Below are 11,098 nucleotides of genomic sequence, written 5' to 3' on the forward strand. Positions count from 1 at the left end.
AATTTTTTACTTTAACCCTTCAATTTTAAAAACACATAAAAAAAAAAACTCCTGCGTGACTGATTAGGTAGTTATACGATTATTTCTATCAAGAAAACATAGTAATATTTTGATTTAATACAGCTAAATCGATGCATACGAGGTGTGGCTAGAAAAAAACCGAACTAATGCTATAAAAAAATTTTATTTTCCATTATTTACAATTTGATGTTATCTCCTTCAATGTACTCTCCTCCTCGGTCTATACAACGCTCCATACGAATTTTCCACTGTTCATAGCAATGCTGCAGATCATTTTCGGTAAGTCCATACATTACTTCCGTCGCTTTTTCTTTTACTGCTTCAACACTCTCAAATCTAGTTCCTTTCAAAGCTGACTTGACTTAGGGAAAAGAAAAAAATCACAGGGGGCCAAATCAGGTGAGTAGGGTGGATGTTCTAAGATGGGAATGTTGTGATTGGCTAAAAACGTCTTCACTGACAACGCATTGTGAGCTGAGGCATTGTCTTGGTGCAGGATCCATGTCTTTTTTTTCCACAAATCGGTCCGTTTTCTCCGTACTCGCTCACGTAGGGTATTCAGGACGCTAATGTAGTAATGCTGATTCACTGTTTGTCCCTCTGGTATCCAATCAATGTGTACAATCCCTTTGACATCAAAAAAAAAAAAAAAAAAAACAATCATCATTGCCTTGAATTTCGATTTTGACATTCGTGCTTTTTTTGTCGTGCAGAATCAGGAGATTTCCAATGCATCGACTGGCGTTTGGTTTCGGGATCGTAAGTAAAAAACCACGATTCATCACAAGTAATAACATTTTGCAAAAAGGTGGGATCTCTTTCAATGTTTTCTAGGATGTCAGAACAAATCATTCTTCGGCGTTCCTTCTGTTCAATTGTGAGACACTTTGGAACCATTTTTGCACACACTTTGTTCATGTTGAAACTTTCATGAAGAATCTGCCTAACACTTTCCTTGTCAATTCCTGTCAACTTAGACATTGCTCTGATTGTTAAACGGCGATCTTCTCGAACAAGTTTACCGATTTTTTCAATGTTTGCATCAGTTTTTGCTGACAATGCGAGCGTCATCACTTGTGTCTTCGCGGCCATCTTTAAATCGTTTAAACCACTCAAACACTTGTGTCCGCGATAAACAATCATCGCCGTAAACTTGTTGCAACATTACAAACGTTTCACTTGCAGATTTTCCAAGTTTGAAAAGAAATTTGATGTTAACACGCTGTTCTTTCTGTACACTCAACATTTTTCCGACGCACAGACAAAACGTCAACTACTTAGAACAGACGCCACGGGCAGACTGAGTGCAGGAGGCAGATGAAACTCGAGCAGTAGGCGGAGCAAGAGTCACGTGACAGGCCAGGCGACTTTCAGCCTTATTGCATTCGTTTTATTGTTTCACCTGTGCTAGTTCGGTTTTTTTCTAGCCGCACCTCGTACATTCATGTGCGTTCACACCTGAGAGCAATCGTTTTATTATGTGGAATTAAATATTCCAAACAATTTTTTTTTCGTAGGAAAGTTTGTCTGGAATATGAAAGCAAATCTTATCAATGCACAAGATATGCTATTTATTATCCATGCAGAATATTATTTATTCGGACATTCTTTCTCGTCATTTCGAATACAGTCAAGTGCTATACTTAGGACAGTTTTGATTTTTTTCTTTTATTTTACATAAAGCAGTAAAGTAAAGCTCTTAATTTGAGATTATACGGAAAATTAACGCTATTAGTGCTTCCTTTGAACAACGATTTTGAGCATATACAGACCAGCTCCCGCTTCTTTTAAAGTAGCACGTGCTGTTTATACCCAGCGGACGAAAAATACGTAAACCTTTAACAACGGTTATACTTCCAGACTCGTTATAATTATAGCTAATGACTTTTTTTTTTTTTTTTGAAATAATTGCTTTTAACAAATAGGGGAAAGTTGGGTAATGCCTCTTCAAGAAAAATAAGAATAGCGTCAAATGTACACAAAAGAATCGATATCTTTTTTAACGAAGAAAACTACAAAGACTTAAGAACAGTTTGCAGTCAACTAGTTTGAGTAAAATTTCACGATTTTTTAAATGTTACTTAACTACACCATTCATTAAGCAGTAGTGCCGACATGGTAGGGTAATTGTGCTCAAAGTTTGGATACAATATTTAAGAGCGACAAATGTCTGTATGTAGTTGTGTTGGCTGTTCACACTCTTGCACAATGTGAGAAGCAATGGGATGTAAGTGCCAAAATATTTGGAGATAACCATTACAAATCGCACCCTGGCAATCAAAGTGGCATAATTCAAAATTTGAGAAAAACGTACTAGCTATTAATTTAAAATCTAAATTTAATGCTATTGCTTGCCACAAAACGCACAGAAAGTTAGCTAACATAAGGGGTTTCTTTTAGCGTAAAAACGATACTACGAATACTGAAACATCATCAAATTTCCATAATTCAGAAGTAAAATTTTTCGAACTTTTAAGTATGGGATAGGGGAACATGGTATGTTTTACTAGGATAACGTCATGCAAAAAATCTTTAAAAAATCTCAAGTAATGGCAGTACCTGCCCTACTTTTTAACGAAACTTTCATATCAAGAAGCCAATTTGTGTTCCTGTGGTGAGTTTCTTTGTTTTAGCAGATGCTGATGTACTTTTATTACTGTCTTCTTCGTATAAAAATATATTTTAAACAAAATAATAAGCTAAATTTAATCATTGCGATCCACTACATGATTATTCACGTAAATTTATGACAATGTTTAAATTTTGTAATTAAATAAAAAAAAAAAAATCTTTATTCTTGAAAATTAGTTCTGAAGTAGATGACGGGGCACTTATGAACACAACATGTAGGGGCACATGAGAACAGTTCCAATATACTCTCCGCAAAATAAATATTAGTTTAAGCTTATTATAATTGTTAAAAGAGATGTAAAGATTTATAATTATTTATTATCTACAATCAGTTTGTAAATTTATTTAGTATCATTACATAATTATTTATTTTATTATATTTATTTTATTATATTTGTTTTTTTAAATTCTTTAATTACTAAATAGTTGACCAAAAATTTAGTTTTATATAATATTAACTAAAAACTGAAGTTGAGAATGATTTTAAAATTCATCATCATATTCTGTATGAAGCTTGAATGCGCTATATAACAAGAATAAACTTTACACAATAAAATATTTTTTGTATTGTTTAGACTTATAAGATTTTTTCTTGTCGATCTATTGATTAGAACATGCTATGAAACTTTAAAATTTGACAGTAAGCAGAGTTATATAACTCGAGAAAAATATTTTCTTAATGGAAATTACTGTGCACTTCAAACTGAGACTGTTATAGGTTACAAACCCTTGAATGTAAATTGGTATATACATATATGCTTCATTATAACGAGTTTTTCGTTGAAATATGATGCTCGTCCTGCATTTTTAGTCGTATTCACATGTGCCTCAAACTTGTACACATGTACCCCCCCCCCCCCCATATGGGCACATGTGAACAATTGAAGACATTTTTTAAAAATTCCATAAAGTAAAGAAATAATTTTTGAAAAAAAATCTGAAAAAATTCCATGTTGCTAAGAAAAGACTATTCAATCATAGGGACCCTTTTTCTGTGAGAAAATCTTGTTCTGATAAATTGAGAAATTAAAAAAAAAAATGTTCACATCTGACCCCTTTTCCCCTATTATTTATTTAGACAAGAAAAACTAACCAGTAAACATCACATCGAAATAATTTTCTGCGTCTTGTAGTACTTGAGACGAAATCACTAAAATCTACTATTGCGTAAAACCTTCATTTTTTTTCGAATTCTGGTGTTTTGAGTTGTCACTTTCCTTGCCGAGGTGCGAAACGGTACGAAAACCTCTCATCGGCTTTGGAGCAAGAGGAGCATGATTTGGAAAAAAAAATAATGAAAGCCTACCCATTATCTGAACTTAAAATACATTTTACTCAAAACTTTAAACTGTCCACTTACGTCCCTTTGCTTCTCACTGTCACATATTGAGTGCAGCAAAATCACATTTCGTTATCTGTCCCAAATGCTCTGCAAAAACAACAGATTTATGTCTACATATCCAACTCGACTGGAAACAAATCATCGGGATCCTCATCAAACAGCTAAGACTCATCAATGTAAGCTGATTAAATTGTTAAAGCTGTTGTCATGTACTCACCAGCTTAAAAGAGCGCCATTTCTCGTCATCGCCGTTTTTGATTTGAATGCATTATAATTGGCATAACAAAGCACTACAGAAATAAAAATCATGAGCGTACAGCTAATCGTATGCATTGAATAGCTGTAATGAATAAATTTATGTTTGAAAAAAAGATTGTACACTTATCGGCAAGTTAGATGTTAAAGAATTTTTTGTAACAAAACAACTGCAAACTAATTGCGAGAGCTTACAAAAACACTTTTCTTCCGACAATGACTAAAACCTTATGGTAAATCCACAACGATGTCAGTTATAAAGAGAGCGAGTTTTTAATTCTATTCCTTATAGAAATATTTGGTGGAACAGGATAAAACCCACTGAGCGTCTCAATCCCGACTTTCCCCTGTTGATGTATAAACATGTCAAACTATGGAGAGTGTACAGAATAGCTTTCACAATACTATACTTCTTTTGGCTCATTTGAAGCTGTTTGTTTAATTCACGATTTTTTCTAGTTTTCAATAAAGCACAAAATATTCACTTGATGCTTGAATTTTTAAATTTTTACTCATTCGATAATTTGTGACGTTCCTAGTTAACCCTTTCAGACGGAATTTTGAAATACTTAACCAAAAGTGGTTTTATTTGGTAGACAGTGTACTATGGTAAAGAGTATCTTATAGACAAAATTTCAAGTTTATAGGGGAAAAACTCAAAGAGTTATGACACGTCCAATAATCCGGACATTATGTTATTGAAATACATATTTCAGATAATAAAGCGATGAAACATCAAACAAACTTCTTTGCAAAATATTCTCTAAACAATAATAAAACATAATATAAGCATTTGAAATGATTAATATAAGATTATATATTTTTAAAAACAATCAGAAAAAAAAACCTCGCTTTTGCGACGAGAACCCGTGGTTGGGAAAATGAGCCAGTCCTATTCTCCCAACCCCTATTTTTTTATGTTTTCAATCCCGAAATGAAAAATTATTGTACAGATAATAAGCAGACTGTAAAGAGGCAACTACGAAAAAATTCGAGTAATTTATTCAATTAATAAATGGTTAGCAGCTGTTTAAACTTCATGTCCGGTATACCGGACGCTACGTCAACCTTCCCCTGCAGCTCATACGGTTAACGGGGAATACGAACAACACGGAATGGGACTATTCGGCTCGACCGTTTCGGCACCACCCTTATGGCGCAGTCGTTTCGGCGCGAAACCCATTTTGCACGGCCCGTTCAAAAATCAATTTTTAGTTTATGAATTTCATTTTTAACACATGTAGGGTAAAAGAGGGTGCATGCGAACATTTTTCATTTTTTTAAATTTCATTTCTTTATTTTTCAAAAAATATTTTAAATTTCGCAGAGCAAAATTGTACCCAGGATTGACTAGTATTTTCTTTGTGTCACGGAATGTTTTGAGATTTATAAAAAAGAATATTTCTTTACTTAATGGCATTTTTAAAAAATATCTTCAGTTGTTCACATGTGCCACTGCAGGGCACATGTGTGAATAAGCCAAGGCGTATATGAACATAGTTGAACAATCGTAATATTTCCAAGAAAAACTTATTAATAATAGGAAACTTTTTTGTAGATAGGAGAGACTGTTGTACCTTGAGCATGGTGTATCTTACGCCATGCACTCGAATCAGCTAGCGCTTTCACCTAGTGAGAAATCACGGTACTAAGTCAGGCATGACAATCTCTCCACCTATCAGAATGAGTTTAGGCTGAAACTCCAGCTTTTATGTGGACTGATTGTTTTGTGATTTGTGAAAACAAAAGTAAATAACTCCAGTGTTATTTAAATGAAATTGGACTTTTAAAGACTAGTGTTACCCAACTGATTGACCATTATATCTATTGCCTATCTCTCGGTAAGTGTATTCAACATTAAGCCTGAACCTTTTACGTAGCTGTTAGGTTAGGGTAGCTACTTTTGTATAAATACGATGTTTTATTATAAATATGTTGTATATGTTTTGTTGTCTGTAGAAGAAATAAAATTCTTTCAAGCGTTTCCATTACCTACTTCAATAGAAACCTGGAAGATTAGAATTCCTTATCTTTTAGAAGAAGTTTCTTGAAATTTTGCAGGGTCGCTAATATCACATTTTGAATCTATGTAAAACATAAGCGGATATGTTGACCCACATTTTATGCTGATACCTCAAACAAAGTTAAAGGAAAAAAAATACTGGCAAGCTTTGTTCAACCTTTCTGCTATTTTTACTTCTGACACGTCAAAATTGATTTATGTTCGGTTTATGGAAATATTATTTCAGAAACATTTGAAGTCTGCAAAGAGTTTTAAAATCAAAATAGCGACTTAGATGGATTTACAACTCGAGAAAAAGCCAGTTGAATAATGAAATACTGTTTTTATGAAATTAATGACGAATTCTGTCATTAGTAGTTCATTTCAGTGAGTAACTACAGCATTATTTTTTCATAGCGCCTATATGCTTCAATGTGCCAGAGTTTTTTCAGAATTATTTTATTCTGAATCCTGACAAAAATCTACAAAATTTGAATTATTATTGTTTTTTTAATCTGGTTTATCTGTTGACATCTCAACATTTTTAAGATAGTTTAAAGTATATATACTTATTTAATGATCCTAACATTAAGCTGGATATATTCAGTTATTTTGATATTCTTCGGTTAAATGAAGCGAAGGTGATGTTTTTGAGTCAAGTTATAAATTTTAATAATCATGTTAAATATACTTTGTCGAGAATAAACGAAGAACTTAGGGAAGTGATATGCGTTAAAGCGATTTCTTTTCACTTGAACTTCAAGGTAAAAGAATATATTTTAAAGATATAGGGTAAATGCTTCAGTAGTCGGCCATTTAAGAGATTAGTTGTTGAATTTTGTTAACCTATAAATTCCAGCTATCAATACAACAACGAAAACAATGTAAACCTTTAGGCTGTACCTTTTTGATAATGATCCACTAACTTGTTTCTGGAATATTTTTTTTTAATCTTAAAAACCAAGCTGTTAATATTTTTTTATTTTAAAAACCAAGCTGTTGTTAATACGAGAAAATGCTCCAGATGTCGGCCATTGAAACCCAGTGCTCGGCCATGCAGGAGCCAGTAGTCGGCCGTTTCATTTTCGTTCCTCTTATAAGGTGTAAATGAGTAAATTTGAACGAAATTGAATGCAAAACTTACAACACAGCAGTGTACTTAAAAAATTAATTTTTCCAGTGATTACGAAATAATTTTGCGTTTTGGATGTCTTCATAATGTTTATCTTTATATTATCTTCTAAACTGCAATCAGTTTTTTTTAATTATTATTTATCTTCTACATCAACGGTTCTCAACATACGGGGGGGGGGGGGGGGGTTGCAAAAGAATCTCAAGACGGGGGGGGGGTTTAAGGGTATATCAGATAAAATAAAATTAACTCTCTCATTAATGTTGTGAAAGTGACTAATGTGTACGCCAACTTCACTTGAATCCTAAAATACCTCAAAAAATTGTATTTACTTCTTTTCATCTTAAATTTCATATGTTCTATCAATAAGCTATTAAAAATAAAGCTTTGAGCAGTTGAGTTACATTTTATGTGTGAAACTATCTAGATGTAATTTTGAAGCTAAGTCAGCATTACTTTAAACAAGAAATAAATTTTGATTTCCTAGAGAAGAAAACCCAAGGAAATAAATATTTCGTTATGGAAGCAGTAATAAAAAGTGTTACCTACATTTGAAATAATTTTCCTTGGCAAAAGCAAACCATAAACGTAAGATGGTTTGATAAGAAAGACGATAAATCACTATTTGGTAATAACATGTTAAAAGTGTTAGAACATTTATTCTAAACGCAACGATGGACTGAATTTACAACACCAGCTTTCAAGAATCCTAAACTTAAATCAATATTAGAGGCAATAAAATGACCTTTCATGGCATTTTCTTTACAGGAAATAACGTTAGAAAGGGAATTTTCTTTCTCAAAACAGCTAAATTGCCGCTAGGTCAATACTTTATTTCAATTAGTACTTGATGAACATTATGTATTTGATGAACGTATTTGATGAAAATCCATATTAGTTGCACAGTTGACTACTGGGTAGATCAACAAAACAGTATAGAACCGGTGGTCAATCTGCCATGGCCGACTATTGGAAATGCATAAGAATTCAGAACCCAATGGTCGGCCACCCATTTAAAAATAATTAAGTCGAAGAAGGAGTTTATTTTTCAATAAAACATAAGTCAAAGAAAAAATTACATCAGAACGAAAATAATAAGGGTACTTAACAATTAAAGAGAAAGTGTCTTCTTGAGAAAAAAATAAGCAGAATCGCAAACTAGGATGATGGGCACACCATTGAAATTAAAATGACTCATTACTACTTAAAAAAACGTACTTACAACTTCACCGTTGTTGGATGATAGTTGGGGACAGGTGAAGGAATGTGGGAATGCATCATATCCCGATTTTGAGTTATACATATATTATTTATATGCAGTTTTATGTCCTTCTGGTCAACTACTGGAACCTGGCCGACTTCTGAAGCACTTACCCTATAAACCACAATGTGGGATAATCGAGCAATTAAGTTTAATTAGGCTGCAACGTACGGCTGCCAAATTTAGAAGCGTTCTAATTTTACAAGGTAGCAAAACTAATTATTTTGTTTAAATATAAAAGATAAGCATTGATCAAGGGCGAATGTAATTGCTAAAAAAAATTTAAATTCCTTTTGTTTTTAGGGAAAATGAATAGCAACTTCTGAAAGAAACTGATAATTTATGAAAAAGTTTTCTTCAGTTCGACATCAGAATCGTAAGGTAATAGTAAGGCAATAATTTACGACCTAAAATTTTTATGCAAAATTTAAATACTACATATTGAAGGAAGTCGGAAATATTTTTTTGAATTCTTGTTCTTGTAAAAACAGTTTCAAATACAAATTGACACATTACAATTTTACACTTTAAACATTCAGTTGAAAGGATACCTTGTTTGATTTTTATGTAATTCTAAAACTTGAATCGTTAAAAACATCGCCTTCATTTTCACCCCTGGAAAACAATATTAATCTTTAATTTCGAAAGAAAAATGTTATCTGGTAAAAAAAAAAAAACCTCAAGTGGTGTTCATTCAAGCCTTTATCATGTAAAAAATAGAAATTATGTATTTCCATTCTTGGCAGAAGAACAATATATATTTTTTTAAATTTTAATCCGAAAATTACGTAAAATAAAACATGTAAATACATGAAGGAAAGTATTTCTAAAAACTCTCCATCGAATCATTTTATTGCTAGTCTCTACAGAATGTCTGATTTTATCCTAAATTTTACAAATTATATTTCTCTTCTCTTAATTGTAAATCTAGGAATAACTGTGACAGTTTTAAACTCAGACGTGAATGCTGTAGATATGTTGTGAAGTTCTGAGAAGTTGAGCTCCGACTCTGACAATGTTTACCTCTGTTTCGGAAAATAGGGAGGGATAATTGACGCTAAGTTGAGTTGAGAAAATTTTTAGTAGTTTTTCAAAAATATTCCAACAAAAATCCGAGCCAATAACACGTCTATTTTTCACTAAGCTCCCCTAAAAAATAAACATAGTCAAGGTCACAGCTCAACTAACCAGAGTTGCACTATAGCTCGTTTTGTTTACAATATATCTCTAACCTATGAAAAGTTTAGAAGTTTAAACAAAGTAAATTCAGTTGTTTTTTTATTTGATTTTACTTACTTATTTGCACCCTACAGAAATTGCTTTGAACAAAGTTTTAGGAGGAAACAAGGTTTGAATGTTGACACTTTTCTTTGTATTATTAATTAAACAACTTCCGATCTTTTTTTTCAATGCCTGCAATACAATTCATGGACGTCAAAGAAACAAGCTATTCAAGTTGCTGGAACTTGAAATGCAAACAAAAATGTTTTATTGTCTTCACAAAACACTGGTGGGAGGATCTGTTAGAAATAAACATTCAGGTCTTTTTTCTTTGTATTTTTAATCATTTTTAGAGTGCGATTATTTCTTGTTTTAAAGTGCGTTGATGGAAAAAAAAAACAATTATTCTATAGGACTAAATTCTTTCTCACACATTTTGCATCTCTTAAAAAATTCACTGTAAAGACTTCTAAAAAAAACTTTCATCTCATTTTTCCTTTACATTTATTTAAAACATTTATTTAAAAAGTTGAACAACGAGGATTTCTCTCTGTTCTTTTATCTATTTTATGTTCCAAATATTAGAAAAATTTCTTTCTTTCTTTTTTTTTTGTAGTCATTGAACACATTGTAAAAGCAGTTTATAAAAAATCTATTAAATCTTTTCAAGTTTTAATACAAAAGTTTAAAATGTTTCTTGACTATTTGATCTGACAGAAGCAAGTAAAAGAGTCTCATGTTTGAAATTTGATGTGTGTGTGCAGTCAGTGAGGAGTTCCTTTCAAAACTATTAATACAGAAGACACGTAAAATACTTCAATTCATCAGGAATATTGACATTTATGAAGTATCGATTGTAAAATAGTATTACATTTTGTCATATTGAAATGATCATTCATTTTAACACCCCGGTTTTCAAAATTTTATTGCGATAGTTTAAAAAGGTTTGATATGTCATTTTTTTAACCTTCTTACTTATTTCCTAAGTACGCATGATCAATTATACGCTGAGAAATTAGAAGCGTTACATGTTTTTACCCCAAGACTGTACAATTGATAAACCTGGCCTTTAGGGATTTGAAGAATTGTTTTACCTGACATCTTTAATGAAGTAGTTTTTGAGATTTAACCCGTTTAATACCGTTTAGGCATGCATGTCTAACAAGGGCTAATGGCATTTACATACAGCATGATTATAAGGGACCTGAAATATCTAAAGGGGCCCAAAAAATG

Source organism: Uloborus diversus, chromosome 10 (genome assembly GCF_026930045.1).
Source record: "Uloborus diversus isolate 005 chromosome 10, Udiv.v.3.1, whole genome shotgun sequence".
Taxonomy (NCBI): Eukaryota; Metazoa; Arthropoda; class Arachnida; order Araneae; family Uloboridae; genus Uloborus; species Uloborus diversus.